The following is a 17,883-nucleotide window of genomic DNA, read 5'->3' on the forward strand; positions in this document are numbered from 1 at the left end:
CATCTCCGGCAAGACCTGTGGTTTTACGAAAACCCTCCTGGATGTCAAGGAACGGGAGCCCTCGTGGCCCGGGCAGCTAGGTGGACAGCCTCGTCCCGTCCAGCTTGGCTCAGCAGGACCCTAGAGGGGAGGGAGGAAGTGACTCAGGGCTGCCCTCTTTCCAACAGCCCAACAGGGCTGTAACCTTTTGTGAAAGGACAGGTAAAAATAGCAGCAGGACTTGAGGAAGAGCTCAGAATTTTTAGCTTCTGAACCATCCAATTACATAACCGAGGGTAAGCGATCCGAAGAAGGGCAGGTACGAATCATTCGTCATCCTGTGCGTACCCTGGGCTGGGCGCCCTATGGGGCTCTTCTCACTCAGTCCTCACCAGGACCCCGTGAGGTCGGTGTGTCATCTCCCTTTTATAAACGAGGGCCAGTGACTGAGAGCATGCAAACAGCAGAGCTGCGGCGACTCCTGGCACCTGCGCGTGGAAGGCCCGCTGTGCACATTTGCTAGTCAGCTCATTGCATTGCGCGCCCCCGGTTCAGGCCCAATACAGACACGGAGGCGGGGACTTCTCCAGGGACCACCACACGCCTGGCTGCGTCCTAGCACCCGTGTAATGATGTGGAGAGAGGTGAGAGCAGGGCTTGAAGCAGAAATTCTTACTTCTCAGCCCCTTTGCTGGTTCCTCCTCTTTCTCCAACGTCTTTTTTTTTTTATAAGGAGATTAAAAACAAAAACATTTATTTATTTATTTTGGCTGTGCCGGGTCTTAGTTGAGGCGTGCAGGATCTTCCCTGCGGCATGCTTTAGTTGTGGCATGCAGACTCTTAGTTGCAGCATGCGGGATCTAGTTCCCCGACCAGGGATTGAACCTGGGCCCCCTGCACTGGGAGTGCAGAGTCTTACCCACTGGACCACCTGGGACGTCCCTCTCCCCGACTTCTTAATGTCGGGGTGCACTGGGGCTCAGTCCCCGATCCTCTTCTCCGTCAAGGCATTTTCTTACTTCAAATCCACCCAGGTACTAATCCTCCCCATTTTACATCTCCAGCCCAGCTCTCTTGAACCCCAGATGTGCTCTGCCCACCCACCATCTCCCCTGGGCATCTAATAAACCTCTCAGATCCATACGTGGGAAAGCTGAACTTGCAGTCTCTCCTCTAACACCTTCCCCACCTGCAACCTTCCCCATCTTAGCTGATGGCAACTCCATCCTTACAGGTGTTCAGGCTCACGAGTCTGGACTCTACTTTCTTTCACAATCCACATCCAGCCTTCCAAGAAACCCTATTGACTCCGCCATCAGCATATACCCAGAATCTGACAACTTCTTAATATTTCCACTATTAAGTTCAGGGGGCTGGCTGTCCAGGATCAAAGGTGCTGAGAGATCTGGTATCTGGTGAGAGTCCTCTTCCTTGTTTGCTGATGGCCTTCTTCTCCTTGTATGCTCACGTGGCTGAGAGGTAGAAATCATTTTTTTTTTTACATCTTTATTGGAGTATAATTGCTTTACAATGGTGTGTTAGTTTCTGCTTTATAACAAAGTCAATCAGTTATACATATACATATGTTCCCACATCTCCTCCCTCTTGTGCCTCCCTCCCACCCTCCCTATCCCACCCCTCTAGGTGGTCACAGAGCACCGAGCTGATCTCCCCGTGCTATGCGGCTGCTTCCCACTAGCTATCTATTTTACGTTTGGTAGTGTATATATGTCCATGCCACCCTCTCGCTTTGTCCCAGCTTCCCCTTCCCCCTCCCCGCATCCTCAAGTCCATTCTCTAGTAGGTCTGCCCCTCTTAAACACGTTATTTTCAGTGTCTTCATATATATTGGTGCTGTTATTTAATGTCCTGATAGAACCCTTAATTGCAAAAGCCCCATGAGGACGACAATATACATGTTTTGCTGGTCACTGGATTTCAGGCACTAACACAGTGTACGTAGTGGGGATGTCATAAATATTTGATGAATAAAGGAAAGGAAAAAGGAATAAGGAAGGCAGGTGGGAAGGAAGAAACTAATATTCTCAACCAAGCTCATTTACTATGATGAGTTTTGTGGGACATGGAAATATGGTTTTTTGTTGTTTTTTTTTGCGGTACACGGGCCTCTCACCACTGTGGCCTCTCCCGTTGTGGAGCACAGGCTCTGGACGCGCAGGCTCAGCGGCCATGGCTCACGGGCCCAGCCACTCCGCGGCATGTGGGATCCTCCCGGACCGGGGCACGAACCCGTGTCCCCTGCATCGGCAGGCGGACTCCCAACCACTGCGCCACCAGGGAAGCCCTGGAAATATGTTTTTAATACCAAACTTTTCTTTCTGTATTTAACTATGGTCCTAAATCTGAGTTGCCACAATGCACGACTGACCAGTGTCTGCAGAATGTGAGCTGCGCACACGGCGTGGATATAATTTAGGCATAGATTTGTTTCTAAAAAACACGGAAACATTAAATTTAGAAGTTGGGTTTATCCAGACAAAGCCTAATAGATTTGCTAACCAAGATATTTACAAATGCAGCTGAACTTAGATAATTTAATACCTCCTAGTTTGGGCCAGGCAAAACACTCGAGGGCACAAGAAAAGATCTACAGTTGACAATACATAAATAAAGTTATGTAGGCACACAGGCTTCAGTAGTTGTGGCACGTGGGCTCAGTAGTTGTGGCTCGTGGGCTCTAGAGCGCAGGCTCAGTAGTTGTGGTGCACGGGCTTAGTTGCTCCGCGGCATGTGGGATCTTCCCGGACCAGGGCTCGAACCCATGTCCCCTGCATTGGCAGGTGGATTCTTAACCACTGCACCACCAGGGAAATCCCTAAATGATGCCTTTTACTTCAAGATGTCCATTTCTGTATGTGGAAACTCCAAGTTTCAGATGTAGATGGTCCCTGGCTTACGGTTGTTCAACTTTATGATGTTGTGAAAGCGGTACGCATTCAGTAGAAACTGAACTTCGAATTTTGAATTTGGATCTTTTCACAGGCTGGCGGTACGTGATGATATACACTCTCGTGATGCTGGGCAGCAGGTGGCAGCTGTGGCTCTCAGCCCCGCCATCACGTGAGTAAACAGCCCATACATTTACCACCATTCTGTACCCAAACAGCCATTCTCTTTTTTTACTTCCAGGGCAGTAGTCAATAAATTACACAAGGCAGTCAATACTTTATTAAGGAATAGGCTTTGTGTTAAATGATTTTGCCCAACTGCAGGCTAATGTAAGTGTTCTGAGCATGTTTAAAGTAGGTCAGGCTCCAACTGATTCCTGTCTTAAAAGACCTGTTTTGAACTACCTGAGTCCAGACCCCAAACCTATAAATTTCCTTTCCTCACCTCCCCCTACTCAGATTGTCAAGGTCGCGTTCTCCATCCCTGCAGCGAGTCTAACAAAGTTAGCTTTGCTAGAGAGCAGGTTTCCGGTCACCTTTTGAGATGCTGACAGTCTACGAGATGAGCATTGCCTTGTGAAACAAGTTTCAGTTTCATATATGTGCACGCGTATGTGTCTGTGTTTACTGGAAGGTGACGTAAATTGTGCTGCAACTGTGGGCGGTGGTAAAAATATTCGAAAGCCGTTGGTTTATCGTTGTGTTCTTCTACCAGAATAAATTTTGTCTTTTCTACCTTAAAAAAAAATAAAGTGGGTGAGGCTAAGGTACAATGCTCAGTAGGTTAGGGGTATTAAATGCTTTTTGACTTACAAAATTTTCAGTCTGCGAAGGGTTTATAGGGACATAATCCCATCGTAAGTTGAGGAAGATCTGTATTTGATTTTATCCGTGTCGACTTGGCCATTATTTGGCCTGGTAAAAGCTGTATTCATTTTCTATTGCTCCCATAACAAATCACCACAAACTTCATAAGATCAGCAACATACATTTATTATCTCCCAGTTCTGGGAGGCCAGCAAGGGTCTCACTGGGCTAAAAGCAACATGTGGGCCGACTGCATTCCTTTCTGGAAGCTCTGGGGGAAATCCATTTCCTGCTCAGTGGGGTTATTGACAGAGCTCACTCCTTGTGGTTGCAAAACCAGGGTCCCTGTTTCCTCGCTGTCTGTCAGCCGAGGGCCGTTCCCCGCTTTTAAGGGTCACTGCTGCCCTTGGCCCATGGCCTCTTCCTTCACCTTCAGGTCCTGCAACGGTTGCACTTTGAATCTCTCCTCTTTCCCTCTTGTCTCTGCCAGCAGCTGGGACATGTCTCCACTTGGAAGGATAGTTTTGGGCCCATGTGCATAACCCAGGGTTCTCTCTGTCTCTCTTTCTCAGTCCTTAACCTTATCTGAGAAGTAAGGTACCACGTTCCAGGGATGAGGAGGTAGACGTCGCTGCGGGGCCGTTATTTTCCCTTCTCAAAAGCGTTCATTTGATTCAGGTGTGCTGGGTGTTGAAGAGATTTTCTTTAGAACTTTGAGCTTTTCCGTGAACAAAAAATACCCTCGTGAAGCCTCTAGGCTGACACTTGTGATATTTAAGAGCTTCAGCGCTTGGTTTCTTGGAGAACTCCTTTATGTTTTAGTAAACTCTCGAAGAACATTATTACCCTCCCCCCAAGCTTTACGCAGAGCCCCAGTACCGCTATTTTATTCCTCACGCTGCCTTAGCATCATTGACTATAACGGGCCCTGCTTTTCCTCGTGGCGTACGTTTATTTTCTTTCTGTTAGGTCTTCGCGAGAGGGCACAGATGATACATGTTTCCTATTTTTTCCAGAAGGAAAAAGAAGTCTCCGGCAGAGGGAAAGCATTTCCTCCCTAACTTTCTATTTTGTTTCCCTAGACTTTCAGAGTTTTAAACAGTCCTTGCATCTTCCCTTCACGTCATGAATATAACCATAGATTTTAAAAAATTTTCAAGAAGGAACATACCCAATGTGTTTCCCTTTATAGTCACTGGAGTTTTGCACAGTTGATGCCATTGAGCCATTAAGAAACTGAAATAATTGGACTTCAAAACAGCTGAGTTGACAAATACATTGATAATCTGACCAGTTTTGGGTTGTGTAACATCCAGAGGTACTTAAGAGCTGACATTAAAGAAAGGAAAAAAAATCCTGCATGTATCAGTTTAGTTAATTAAAAGACCCTAAACTTCAGTTCCCATTTCTGGTCATGTACGAAATTTACCCATGGTGTTGTCTCTTTTTTACATTTGAGAACAGTTCAATGAAGTTTGCTTTTCTTGAATAGGGAAGTGTCTAAACTATAATATCAAGTGAAAAAGAGACTCCAAAACAACTCATACAATGCCGACCTTTGTGTCATTTCTGGTATGATCAACAAGCGTGGGAGTGTTATCCCATGTAATCAGCGTAGCAACACAAGTAACGTGGCTTATACACCATTTGGTTATGTTGTCACTACCTGAATAGTCAATCAGAAGTAAGCACTCTACATAACTTTGGGAAAAAAGTCTTCTTATGGTGCTTTACATGTTGAAATTCCATTGTCAGCTGATGTACAAATAAATATTTATTATTTCAAGAGTAAAATCCTGCATTACTAATGATTCCTTTGGAAACTCTAAATTTCATGTACGAAAATGATTATTCAAAGGTTTCCAGTTAACCAAGCTGACGTGCCGTGAGCCTCTGAGTGTCTGAGATTCGAGGAGGTGAAAGAGACGAGACAACCAGATGCAGACACGATCCTGGGTGGATCTGGCTCAGAGAGAAATTGGCTGTGAGAGATATTATGGGGACCATTTAGTTTTCTCATCTGAAGTTGCTGACTTTTTTCTTTGCTGGGACCTCCAAGGTGACTATAATTCCTAATTAGAGACTCGCTAATCATGCAAAGGTTTATCACAGAGAAAAAAAAAATAAGGCTAAGTTACTGCCCACAAGAGAGGAATTTGGGACCCACAGTATGGTAACAATGCTTGACACTGATAGATCACTCTGGAAAGAAAGATTATAAAGTCCTAATAGCTCGTAAAAATCAGCATGTTCTTCATAGAAAACAACAGGAAAGAGAAGATTGTCACAAGGCTGCTTTTTCTTTTTTTGCCTACTCTAAGACATTTGAATCATCAGATTTCCCGTATTACTAACTTACACCACATGAGGCATTCATCCTATGATGGCAGAGCTCCAAAACGTTCTTAGAAAGTGGTTCAGAAGCGAAGGGAGTAATCGCTTCCTCGGTTCAGGTTTGGAGTTCTGCTAAGAGCCCCATCTCTAGGACTCAGTCTGCACTTTCCGCCTGACTCCCTGGGAGAAGATTCTAATGAGCCGGACCAGGAACATGAAGCAGCAAAGCCCTTCGACGCACCATGAGTTTAAGCGTCCTTTAAAGGGGCTTCCCTGGTAGCACAGTGGTTGAGAATCTGCCTGCCAATGCAGGGGACATGGGTTTGAGCCCTGGTCTGGGAAGATCCCACATGCTGCAGAGCAACTAAGCCCTTGCACCACAACTACTGAGCCTGCGCTGTAGAGCCCGCAGGCCACAACTACTGAGCCCGCATGCCACAACTACTGAAGCCCGTGTGCCTAGAGCCCGTGTTCCACAACAAGAGAAGCCACCGCAATGAAAAGCCCGCACACCGCAATGAAAAGTAGCCCCCGCTCGCCGCAACTAGGGGGAGCCCGGGCACGGTGGCAAAGATCCAATGCAGCTAAAAATAAATAAATAAATTTATTTTTAAAAAAGTCCTTTAAAGTAGCATGCATGTTCACTCACTCTTCACTGTGGGACACGGAGATATTGGGCTGTTTGCTTATTCATTCATTCGTCATTCATTTACATGCATTGATTCATGCCCTCAGTAGTCAGTATTAAGTTTCTTCTCTATGCAGAGATCCTAGCCAAGACTGTAAGTATGGAAACATGTATGAGAGATGGGCTCTGCTTACAATAACAACCAGGCAGGTCCCAGCCACCTTAATTCATTAATTCAGCGCACGTTGGTTGTCTACTTTAGATCAGGCAATGTTCTAGAAGCTTCTATCCTAGTTGGGGTGATTGGTCAGCAATTAAACAACACCTTAAAAGGGGTGTTTCACAAGGAAATGAACAAGGAAAATGAACCTAGTATGAGCCATGTAATTGTGTGATTCCACCAAGTGGAGCTTAAAATACATTATCTCGTGGAGACATTTTTAGCAGCATGTTAAAGTCAACCTATAAAACCTTTTTAAGCCACCATGCCTGAGTTATTAAACCAAGTTCCCAAATCACCAACCAACTACCAAATGCATCATTGGGTTCTGGCGGAGTTCTTCAGCCTTGGCACTATTGACATTTTAGGCTAGACAGTTCTTTGTTGCGGGGCCTGCCTTGTGCACCGTAGGATGTCTAGCGGCATCCTTGGCCTCTGTGCACTAGACCCCAGTAGCACCCCTTCTCCAGATGTGACAATCCAAACTGTCTCCAGACATTGCCAAATGTCTCCTGGGAGCAGAATTGGCCCTGGCTGAGAAGCACTGATCTATGGGGAAAGTGTTCCGAATTTCAGGTAGGAACCCTAGAAGCGCACATCCTCTCCCTCTCCAACGTCCTTACCCAGAAGTCTCAAGGAGCTTCTTTTCCTCCCTGCTCCCACTTGCCCTTCTCCTGTCTCTGGTCAGGGAACTAGATCCCGCTTGCATGCCTCAACTAACAGCCAACACAGTGAAATGAATGAATGAATAAATAAATAAATATTAAAAAAAAATTCACCCAGGACATTGGGAAGTACAGCCAAGGTGGAACCACCCCTGGGTTGGGGGAGGGGAGCAAGTTGTCAAAGAGGAAGCAACAGCACCTCCCAGAGGCCAGGCCAGTGGTGACAGAAACAATCTCCCAGAGACTCTCAAGGGAGCAGTGAATCTCCCGGAAGTCAGGTAGATGAGATAGATGGGGTCTCCTTCCCATGGAAATTCTCCCTTCTTTGCCAACTCTGAAGGACCAGGGTTTGATTTTACTTAGGAAAGTAGCAGTTTGCTACATGTGTTTATATCATATTACAAAGAAAGAGAGATCTCTCACTGGGATGATATTTGTTAAAAAATAAATGTATGGGGCTTCCCTGGTGGCGCAGTGGTTGAGTCCACCTGCCGATGCAGGGGACGCGGGTTCGTGCCCCGGTCCGGGAAGATCCCACATGCCGCGGAGCGGCTGGGCCCGTGAGCCATGGCCGCTGAGCCTGCGCGTCCCGAGCCTGTGCTCCGCAACGGGAGAGGCCACAGCAGCGAGAGGCCCGCGTACCGCAAAAAAAAAAAAAAAAAAAAAAAAATGTATGAGGTATTTCTAAGATAGTATGGTTTCCCACGAAGCGAAAATTAATATATAAATACCACCTTACCCTTGACAGGCTCCGTGTTTGTGCAGATGGCATCTGGTCAGGGGCTTTGACCCAGTGCTGGTTTTGGGCTGTGTAGTACCTTCTGGACTCTTCTACTGTAATCAGATATCATTTCTGGGGCTGTTGACCGTGGGGTGCAGTTGGTCAGAAACCCACCTTTGCCCCAGCACCAAGCTCACCCAGGAGGAACCAGCCAGCCCAACACTGCCGAGCAGTTACTCCCTGTGCAGTTCACAGGGAGGGGCCCAAGGGGGAGGCCCGGAGGCGAAGCCCAGCCTCTTTAGGAGAGAGAGCTACACAGAGTGTCTGTCTGCCCAAGGCCTGGGAAACAGCTTTGCCCTGGGATGTGGAAACTTAGAGGACGCAACAGTGTTGATAAGAATTTATTAAATTGTACAAGTGACAAGTGCTGTAAAAAAAGAAACACACACCCAGACAATGTGATGGTGCCTGTTTGCTGGGAGGATTTCGAGGGAAGGTACTTATCACTTGGCGATGGAAGATCAGAGAAGGTATCTGGGAAGAGGTGATATCGAGGTTGAAACGGAATGACAAGAAGGAATATTCTATGCAAAGATTTTGGGGAGAGGCAGAGGAAATCAAGAGTACAAAGGCATGAAGGCTGATAAGCCTGGGGCATCTGGGGCAGAGAAATTGCTGGAAGGAAGTGAGGTCAGAGAATAAGGCAGATGTTGGGCCAAGTAGGGACAGGCATTTTATAGAAACAGCAAATGAAAATCCAAACCCTGACGGGTCCTCGCGTCTCTTTGCTTCCCTTCCCTGTAGCAGACATACATCTGTGACTTGGTATTTTTCACCCCGTTTCATAATAATGCACCTGCTCAGAAATCACTATCTGTGGTACTGAGCCAACTCCTTTCTTTTCATGTTGACAGCTTTATTATAAAAAGACCCTAACGGAAGTGGGACAAAGCCAAAAAAGGCTACTCGGCCGTATGTAAGTGTGAGCTTTGGAGTTACCACCTCCCTGAGTTGGACGTTTGGAGGGAAGGGTGAACGGTTTTGCGTGTCCTTTGAGTGAGCAGAGAATGGCTCCTTCCTGCCGAGGTGCAAGGCTGCAACAGAGATGGCTGTGTTGTTGTAACTCTGTACTTGTAAAGAAAGAAACACATATTCTTTAAGACAAGCCATTCATCTTGAGGAAGTTTTTTCTGTATTAATTCTTCTTTCCATATGCCTCTATTCATAACTGCGCACAGGCACACGGCCATCCAAAACAGGTTTGTTTTTCTTCTTAGGGTACACCAGCTTTTCTCCTCTGGTCGTGAACAAGGCAAAGGGAAGCCTGACTGGCGTACTGTATAAATCTGTATGTGGAATGACTATAAAACAATTAACATTTTTTTCTATAAATTGCGTGAAAATCAGTCGCTTTCATTACGGTCAAAGCTAATGGAAAAGAATATAAAAAAGAATGTATATATATATATATGTATATATATAGTATAACTGAGTCACTTTGCTGTACAGCAGAAACTAACACAACATTGTAAATCAACTATACTTCAATTTTTTAAAAAGCTATGTAATCCTTTATGTTTCCATGTCATTGTTCTCTGTTTGAATACCCCTCCTAGAAGTCAGGAATTGGATCCATTTTGGTTAACCTTGAACAGTGCAACCCACCACACGGGACTGTTCTAAAAGTGCCTGGTGACAGCTCCTGGGAAGAGTGAGACCTGCCCTTCCACCCTGCACGGCCCATTTACATTAGTTCAGAAGAAGCATTGTGCTCCTGGTGTTAGACTCAGGGGGACTCAGGTACTGGGGATCTGCTATCTAAAATTATTTGAGAATCCACACATTCCACTACTGCCCCACCCCTTTTAAAACCTAACAAGTAGGGCCAATGTGTAGTCTCCACGAAAGAAACAGCATCTTCAGAAGATAAGAGTGGTTGGTGGGAGTGTCTGGTGCTATTACGTGACGTTCTCTGTTCTCCTCTCCCTTCAGCCTAGAATCTCGCAAGGTATGATGACCCTGTCACTGATTATTTCAAAATGGTACAAATCACCAGCTGTTTAAAAACAAGATAAATCCATGTTGTACATCTGAAACTAACATTGTATGTCAACTACATCACAATTTAAAAGTGAGATAAACCCCCAAAGTATGAAAAAATAAAGTTGTCCTAGTTGCTGGAATGAAATTTCTGAGGATCCAATCTCTTCCTCCTCTCTGCCTCTCCATCAAAAGGGAAGAACTGAAGTGAGCTTGTTGAAATGGTCAGCTTCAGGTTTTTTCGGGGGCGCAGGCTGCAGGGAAACAGCCGCCTGATGGCAGTGTCCTGCCTGGGGTTTCATCACTGCCCAAGCTCACGGCTCTCCCTTTCACAAGCCCTCCCTCGGTCCTGCTTATTAACCTTCTCCATTTCGGGGTTGGATACTTCCAGACTAAGAAGCCTCTTTCAGTGAGTCCTAGACAATTCAATAACCATGACCTTTCTAATTCTAGAAGAATTAATGGGCTGCTCTATAGTAGAGTGGACCATTGGACCAGCCGAGTCTAACGTTGGCCCCATAGCTCAGGGGTTGTGATCTGACAGGCCTTGTCTTTTGTTCCTCTTAATCTTATTAACCTCTTTGAATACTCTGGGCATAGGTACAGGCTGCTGAGTAGCTCCCACATTTTAGGCAAGGTGGTGAAGGCATGAGGACAGTACAGTGGACTCTCTGAACCAGGCTACCATGCTGGGACCCTGACTCTGCTCGTCACCATGACGTGGCTTCATTCCCCTGGGATGGAATTTGCTCACCTGCAGAACGGATCCCAGTAGGACTGACTTTGTGGAAACGTGGAGCAGGTAAATGAGTTAACAATTGAAAAGCAGTTACAGCTGTGCCTGACCCGTGTTAGCGCTCAGGGCGTTAGCTCTTCTTGTTAGATTTGTTCTTCTACAGTTAATAAAAAGGGCTCTGATGTGGCAGCTCTTCAGAAGAATTTAGAGTTTTGAACCTATTGCTACTGGACTATGCCTTGAAAGATGAATGTGGGAGCATCTGTTCCTCTGACTCTCTCCAATCACAAATATGTTGGATATTTTAGCTTTGAGTAGAGGCTTGTCAAATACATACACCTTTATTTCCGTTTCTCTGTTACTGTTCCCAGAGACAAATAACGTCTATGGGCCCTCAGCTCCTCAGTTGCCCTGTCTTCATCTTTTCTTCCAGGACTGGACGCTCACAAACTACATTTCCCAGACTCCTTTGCCTACTGCTTCCTGTTAGTTTCTGCCAATGGGAGGCTCTGGCAGGAGGTTGGGAGGTGGGAAGAAAAGCACAGCAGCCTCCGTTGTCACAGCGGCCACGGGCTCTGGGTAATGCCATTTTCTCTTTGGCTCCTTCAGACCTAAGCGCTGCAGTGGTTTCCTACTGTCCTTGGGTAACATCACTTCTTTTCCTCTTCCAGACTTTCTGACACATTTTAGCCGTTCCCTTGTATTAAGTTACCTCTGTCTGAAACACCTGGACTCTTCTTTTTTTCCTGTTGGGACACACTGATATATTCCCAAACTGCCTCACGGTACCTGCTTCCGGATGACGGCAATCATTGTTTAAAGTACTTAGATACCTGGCAACCCCTTCGAAGTACGTTGCTATTCACTACACGGTAGTTAAACATCAACAGAGGCAGTCCTTTCTTCTTGAGTGTCACAAACAAAACCCGTCAAAATTCACGTGGACATGTGCACAAACACCGAAGGATAAAATGAAAGAAAATACCAGATGCATTTTATTAGCTATTGCTGCATAACAACGCATCCTCAAACAGCAGCTTAACAACAAGAATCTTTTATTATCTTTCACGGTTTCTGTGGGTAAGGGGTTGGAGAGCAGCTCGCTGGGTGGTCCTGGCTGGAGGTCTCCTCAAAGCTGCAGTCAGAGATCAGCTGGGGCTGCAGACATCTGAAGTTCCGACTGTGGCCGGAGGACCCACTTCCAAGGGGGCTCACTCATGGGGCTGGCAAAGTCAATGCTGGCTGTTGGCAGGAAGATACAGTTCCTTTCAATGTGGGCTTCTCTACGGGGAAGCTTAAGTCGCCTCACGGCATGGCAACTGGCTTCCCCTAAAGAAGATGATGCGAGAGACTGAGGAGGCTGCAACGCCTTATACGACCGAGCTCTGGAGGTCACGCATCATTACTTCATTCCTGTTCTGTTGGTCACACGGGGCCAGCCTTGGTTCGTTGTGCAAAATGACTACACAGGTAGACCAGCAGTCAAGGATCCTTGGAGGTCATCCCAGAGGCTGGTCACCGCATGCACTAGCATAGTCTACACCTGAGGGGATAAGTTCCTAATCCGAGTGAAGAGGAAGCAGGGAGAATTCTCTTCCTCCAACAAGGAAGCAGGAAAGTTATCGATTTCAAGAGTTCCTTGAATGAGAGGGAGGGAATGAAGGGAAGCACATGAGTCTTCCAGGTCTCCCTGTAGCTTGTGAAAGAACACAGCAGCTAATGAAACGTATAGTAAGTTGTTCTGAGAAGCATGAAAAGGATATACCAAGGAGGAGTTGCTTCTTTTCTTTTTCTACCCTCCTGTTTTCGCTATTATTCATTCATTTCCTTTTATACACACTGCCAAGGGCATGTCTGTTCCTTTGATTCTAACCACTGGATGGACTCCATGGCATGCATCCAACAATTTTGTGCCTCTGCTTTCCCAGGGATAAACTTTCCCAGGCTGCCAGGAAAAAGTTTCCGAGGGAGAAAAAGCATTAGCAAGAAGCAGCCCAGAGATGGGTTGGCATCAGCAATACCTTTCTTTATCCTTCCAAGATTATGATGTACAACTCTATATGTGTGAGGCAAGAGGGGCTGGAAATGTTCTTCACTCCATAAATATCTGTGCCGGGTGCAGTGCTAGGCATTGTGGGAGATGCAAAGATGATTGTGACACAGTCCCTGACCTCAAGGTACTTCTGGTTTAAAGACAAAACAGATCAGCAAACAAAATTAAGAACAACAAGAGGCAACAAAGGGGCCACCCAATAATTCTGACTAGGGGGTCAGAGAGAGATTCATGAAAGATGGAGCCTGAAGGAGTCTTGAAGAAAGAGTAGGATATCCATAGGTGGAGGGAGGTGATGGACGGAAGTGCAATGTTTTTCAGACTGGAAGAACTAAGTGAGCAAAGGCATGCAGTCGGGGAGGACATTTCATTTCAAGGAGGGGCACAGAGTCCCCTATGGCTGCAGGGCATGGGTGGGGACCCAGAGGGCTCCGGGGGGAGTGGGCGGAGTCTGGCCAGATGAGAAGGGGCCAGATCCTGATGAGTCTTCAGTGCCGTGCAGGCGGCCTGAACCTCTCAGCAATGATTCAGCAATGGAAAAGCAGTGAAGCTTGTTGAGAAGGGAAATGACATGATCACATCCATGTAGAAAGAGAAGAGACGCTGAGACCAAAATGCATGTTGCTGGCTGGAGAAATGATGCTTATTTAAATTTTCCCCTTGTGGGTCACCTGCAGTTGCTAATTTTTCTACAGTGAGTGTGGATTCTTGGTAAATTTTAAAATAAAACAGATAAAATAATTTGTATATAGTAAAATACAAATGGGGAAAAGGGAGGAGGCCATTGAGGAGGACGCGTCTGTAGTTGGAAGGGGAGAAGCTGGAGGCCAGCGAGGGGCCTGGGAAGCGAGGGGCTGGCGGAGCGGGAAGGAGCGTGCACGTTTCACACGTTCTTCCGATGTACCTGCCGTGGGCTGGGCGTTGTTCCGGGAGCTTGATGGAGAAATGGGTCAGCAGTGGGGGGAGAGTAGGATGGATAAGGGGAGGGGGTTATCTTTTAGGCTTCCAGAGATTTGGGTGTGTTTGTAAGCTGAGGGAAAGGAGCATCTGGAGAACGGAATACAAGATGGCAGAGACAATTTAGTACCTAGGAGGCAAGATCCAATAGCAAATTAGAGGGAATAAGGTCAAAGCACCAAGTGCAATGTGTGTGTGTGTTGAGTCTGTGTGTATCTCTGTGTGTCTTAGAGAGAATGCATATGAATTAGAGAGGATATGAATTAGAGAGGATATGAATTGGAGACTATGTCATTATGAATATCTGTGTAAGTGGGTATACATGAATACATTTTGGATTTGAATATACATGTATAGCAATTCCTGAAAATAAAGATTTGAGCCTCTCTTTTCTGCTATCTGTAAAAGTGCCAAAGACTATTTCAGAAAGAGGAAAAAAATATACAACACATCCTATAAACAAAGCAACGGAGGAAATGCAGTTGGCCCTCTCATTCTGTTCAAAAGAGCAGGACACAGTGCAAAAAGGAGGGCAGGAGAACAGTTACACAGGAAAATGCACTGGCTCAAGGCTGCTCTGTGAAAGGTAGCAGGTGTGCCTGATACAGACGTGACGGCCCCATGGACTAGGCAGGGAGAATGCCTCCAGGGCCTGGCTGGCACCCAGGTGGGGGCTGTCACAGCTCCGGAGTGGAGTTGACGTTGACGGAGGTGCCTTCCACACACCCGAGATGCTCTCTTCCCCTTCAAGTTTGCCTATCGTGAAGAATTAGTGTTTGGCCAGTGTTAAATGAACCCCTTTGCTTGGGATTCCCTCTCCTGCCTGAAGGAGGCACAATTCAGCAGCCTGGGGAGGCAACCAGAGAGCTAGGAGCGTCCCAGAGCCGTTTCTCACAGTCACTCCCCACAGCTCTGAAGCCCCTCCAAGGCAGTGGAAAGACGAGGCAGCCCCAGGGGCAGGAATCTGTCCCCCAGGCTGAAGCCAGCTCTCCGTGCCTGGCCTCGTCCACCAGCTTGCTTGCTTCGTCTTGCTTCTTTCTTACTCGAGAAGAGACTCCCACAGAGGTATCTTGGTGTCAACAAAGCAATCTGTGACTCGATTAACCCAGATGGACAAGTGTGTCCTCTTCTCTCCTCTCCTCTTTAGCAGGTTTGGCCTATGTTAAGGAGTTTCTCTCCATGTGGCAGGCGGTGCCTGCCTGTGGCCGGTGTGGCTTTGCTTTTTCCTGTGTTTCTCTTACTCACCTCCCTTCCTAGACACCCATAGCAAGCGATTCATTCCAGCAATTCCATAGAGATTGGACCCACTTCCTTCTGTCCTCTGGGTCACATACGAAGTTGGAAATACCACCACCATTAAAAAATCAATCCAACACGTGATTTGTCCAGGTGATAAGGTCTGTAGCTAATATCAGTTGCTGTGATATATCAGGGGAATAACCACCTGGTGATACATTTCATGAATGTCCCATCAAACCATCTATTACTGTAGATGAAGTTCTCATATCTGAGCAGGCGGGCAAGCGACTGGTACAGAACCAAGTAACTCACCTGCGTGTCCATTCAATTACCAGAGGAAGAGGAAGCAAATAGGAGGCTCTTGCAGCTCGAAGGGACACAAAAAGGAGGAGAAGATAATGAGAAAGCTTCTATGCCAGCACATGGTAAGACGTCAACACAACTTTTCGTTTCTTGTCCTTTGAAACTTACCCCCTAATGTCTTCTTTCCTTCACATATACTACTGCCCCCGCCCCAGGCTGAAATAAAGCTGCCATGACCCCTACCTCCACTCCCCAAAACTCAAAGACGGGCCCTGAGCAGTTCTCAGCAAACATACATCCCGTACACCCAGGCTCTCTGGATATCTGTAATATAAAAATTAGGATTTGTATGATTTTTCTGTCTGCAACTGTAACAAACTACCGTAAACTTGGTGGCTTAAACAATGCAGATTTCTTATCTTACGGTTGGTTCTGTAGGTCGGAAGTGTGGCATGGGTTTCACTGGGCTAACGTCACTGGCCTGCATGCCTTTCCGAAGACTCTGGGGGAGAATCCATTTCCTTGTCTTTTCCACTGTCTAGAGGCTGCTCAGATTCCTTGGCTTGTGGGCACTTCCCTCCATCCTCAAAGTCAGCAAAGGTGGGTGGAGTCCTTCTCACATCCCCTGACCCTGACCTCTTCTGCTTCCCTCCTGACTCTTAATAACCCTCCTGAGAATATTGGGCCCTCAGGGGCAACCCAGGATAACCTCCCTATTCTGAGGTCGGCCCGTTAGCAACCTAACTCCATCTGCAGCCTTAAACTCCCCTTTGCCATGTAACGAACATATTCACAGCTTCCAGGGATTAGGACTCTTTTCAAGGCCATTATTCTACCTATCACAGAACTCATGTTTCTTTGTCATTGCTGTTTTTTTTTTTTTTACCTCGTGCTCTCTATCTCTCTTTTCGCTCAAAATAGTGATAGAAGCAGCAAAGTGAAGTCTTAAAACAGGTTCCTGAAACAGACGCGTGCTCACATTTCAGCTCTGCCTGCTGATTTGGGGCAAATTTCTAACCTTTCTCTAAACCTGTTTCTTACCTGTGAAATAAGGCTAATACGGTAGCCTACAGAAATGGGTGCAAAAATGGGATGATGTTGGCAAAGATTTAGTCTAATGCCTAGCATGTCGTAAGTCCTCAATAAAAGTAAGTTAAATCTTTTAAGAAGCGGGGCAGAGCAAGTGGGGAAGAGACACAAGACAGAGTATAATCCAGGTCTGTGTACCCTGAATCCCCCGTCCTCCTGGTTCGCTCCCAGCTGGTCTCATTGGATGGAAAAGAGACGTTCAGCTGTCATCTTTGTAGACCTCTTCCTTCCTCACTCTCCACTGTGGACAGGCCAGGGGATCCAGCCTTGGCACTGGCCCACGGAGCCTCAGGGGGCGTCCCCTAGTGGAAGTGGCTGAGTCCCCGCGCCACCTGCCCGTGGTCCCTGGCCAAGCCCGGAGGCATGTGCATTATATTAGAGACAAAGTCAGGGGAGTTCCAGGAGTGATTACGCCTGACTTGGCCCTTGCCGCTGCCCCACTGCTTGAGGGAGGGGGACCCAAAGCTTAGCTGGACCTTCCCCAGAAGGTGGGTGGTGGTCTTGGGGGGCCTCTGGTGGTGATCAAGGCAGAGAGGGGCCCAGAGCACCCAATGCAGAGCTGGGAAGCATGGCCTTCCAGAAAGCCGCCAGGTATCTACTGGGCTGACAAACCAAGAAAGTGTTCACGTACAGTGTTGATCAGGATGTGGGGAAATGGGCAATCCACACTCTTCGGGAAAGTAATCCAACGTTTTTTTAAAAAAATTAAAAGCACATATACATTTAAAAAATAACAAATAAACACACATACATACCTTCCTGTCCAGCAATCCAAGTTTGGGGGAATTTAGTCTATCAAAGAAATAAAAATACTAGTACACAATGTTGTTGGAAGAGGAATATTTATTACGATAATATTCGTAGGACATACACACAAAACTTGAAAAGCCTAAACATCCATCAATGGGTGGAAAATTAAATAAATTGTAGTATGGCTGTCTAAGAAATATTGTGTAACATTTAAAAGGAGTTATTTGCTTAGCTCTTGATCTTGAAGGATTAGTAGAAGAGAAATATATATCATAATTTTGTAAAACTGAAAAAAAGCCCAGTACGGGTGTACGTCAGGGTATGTTTCCATGAGCACGGGGAGAGGTGTGTGAGGACCCACGTGTCTACTACCATTAGTGCAGGCTGGGTTAATGTTCTTCTCTCTACGTATCATTGTATTGCGTGACGGATTACAATAAATGAATGACTTTT

Source organism: Aethalodelphis obliquidens, unplaced genomic scaffold (genome assembly GCF_003676395.1).
Source record: "Aethalodelphis obliquidens isolate GAN/ISIS:26980383/991018 unplaced genomic scaffold, ASM367639v1 scaffold34, whole genome shotgun sequence".
Lineage (NCBI taxonomy): Eukaryota > Metazoa > Chordata > Mammalia > Artiodactyla > Delphinidae > Aethalodelphis > Aethalodelphis obliquidens.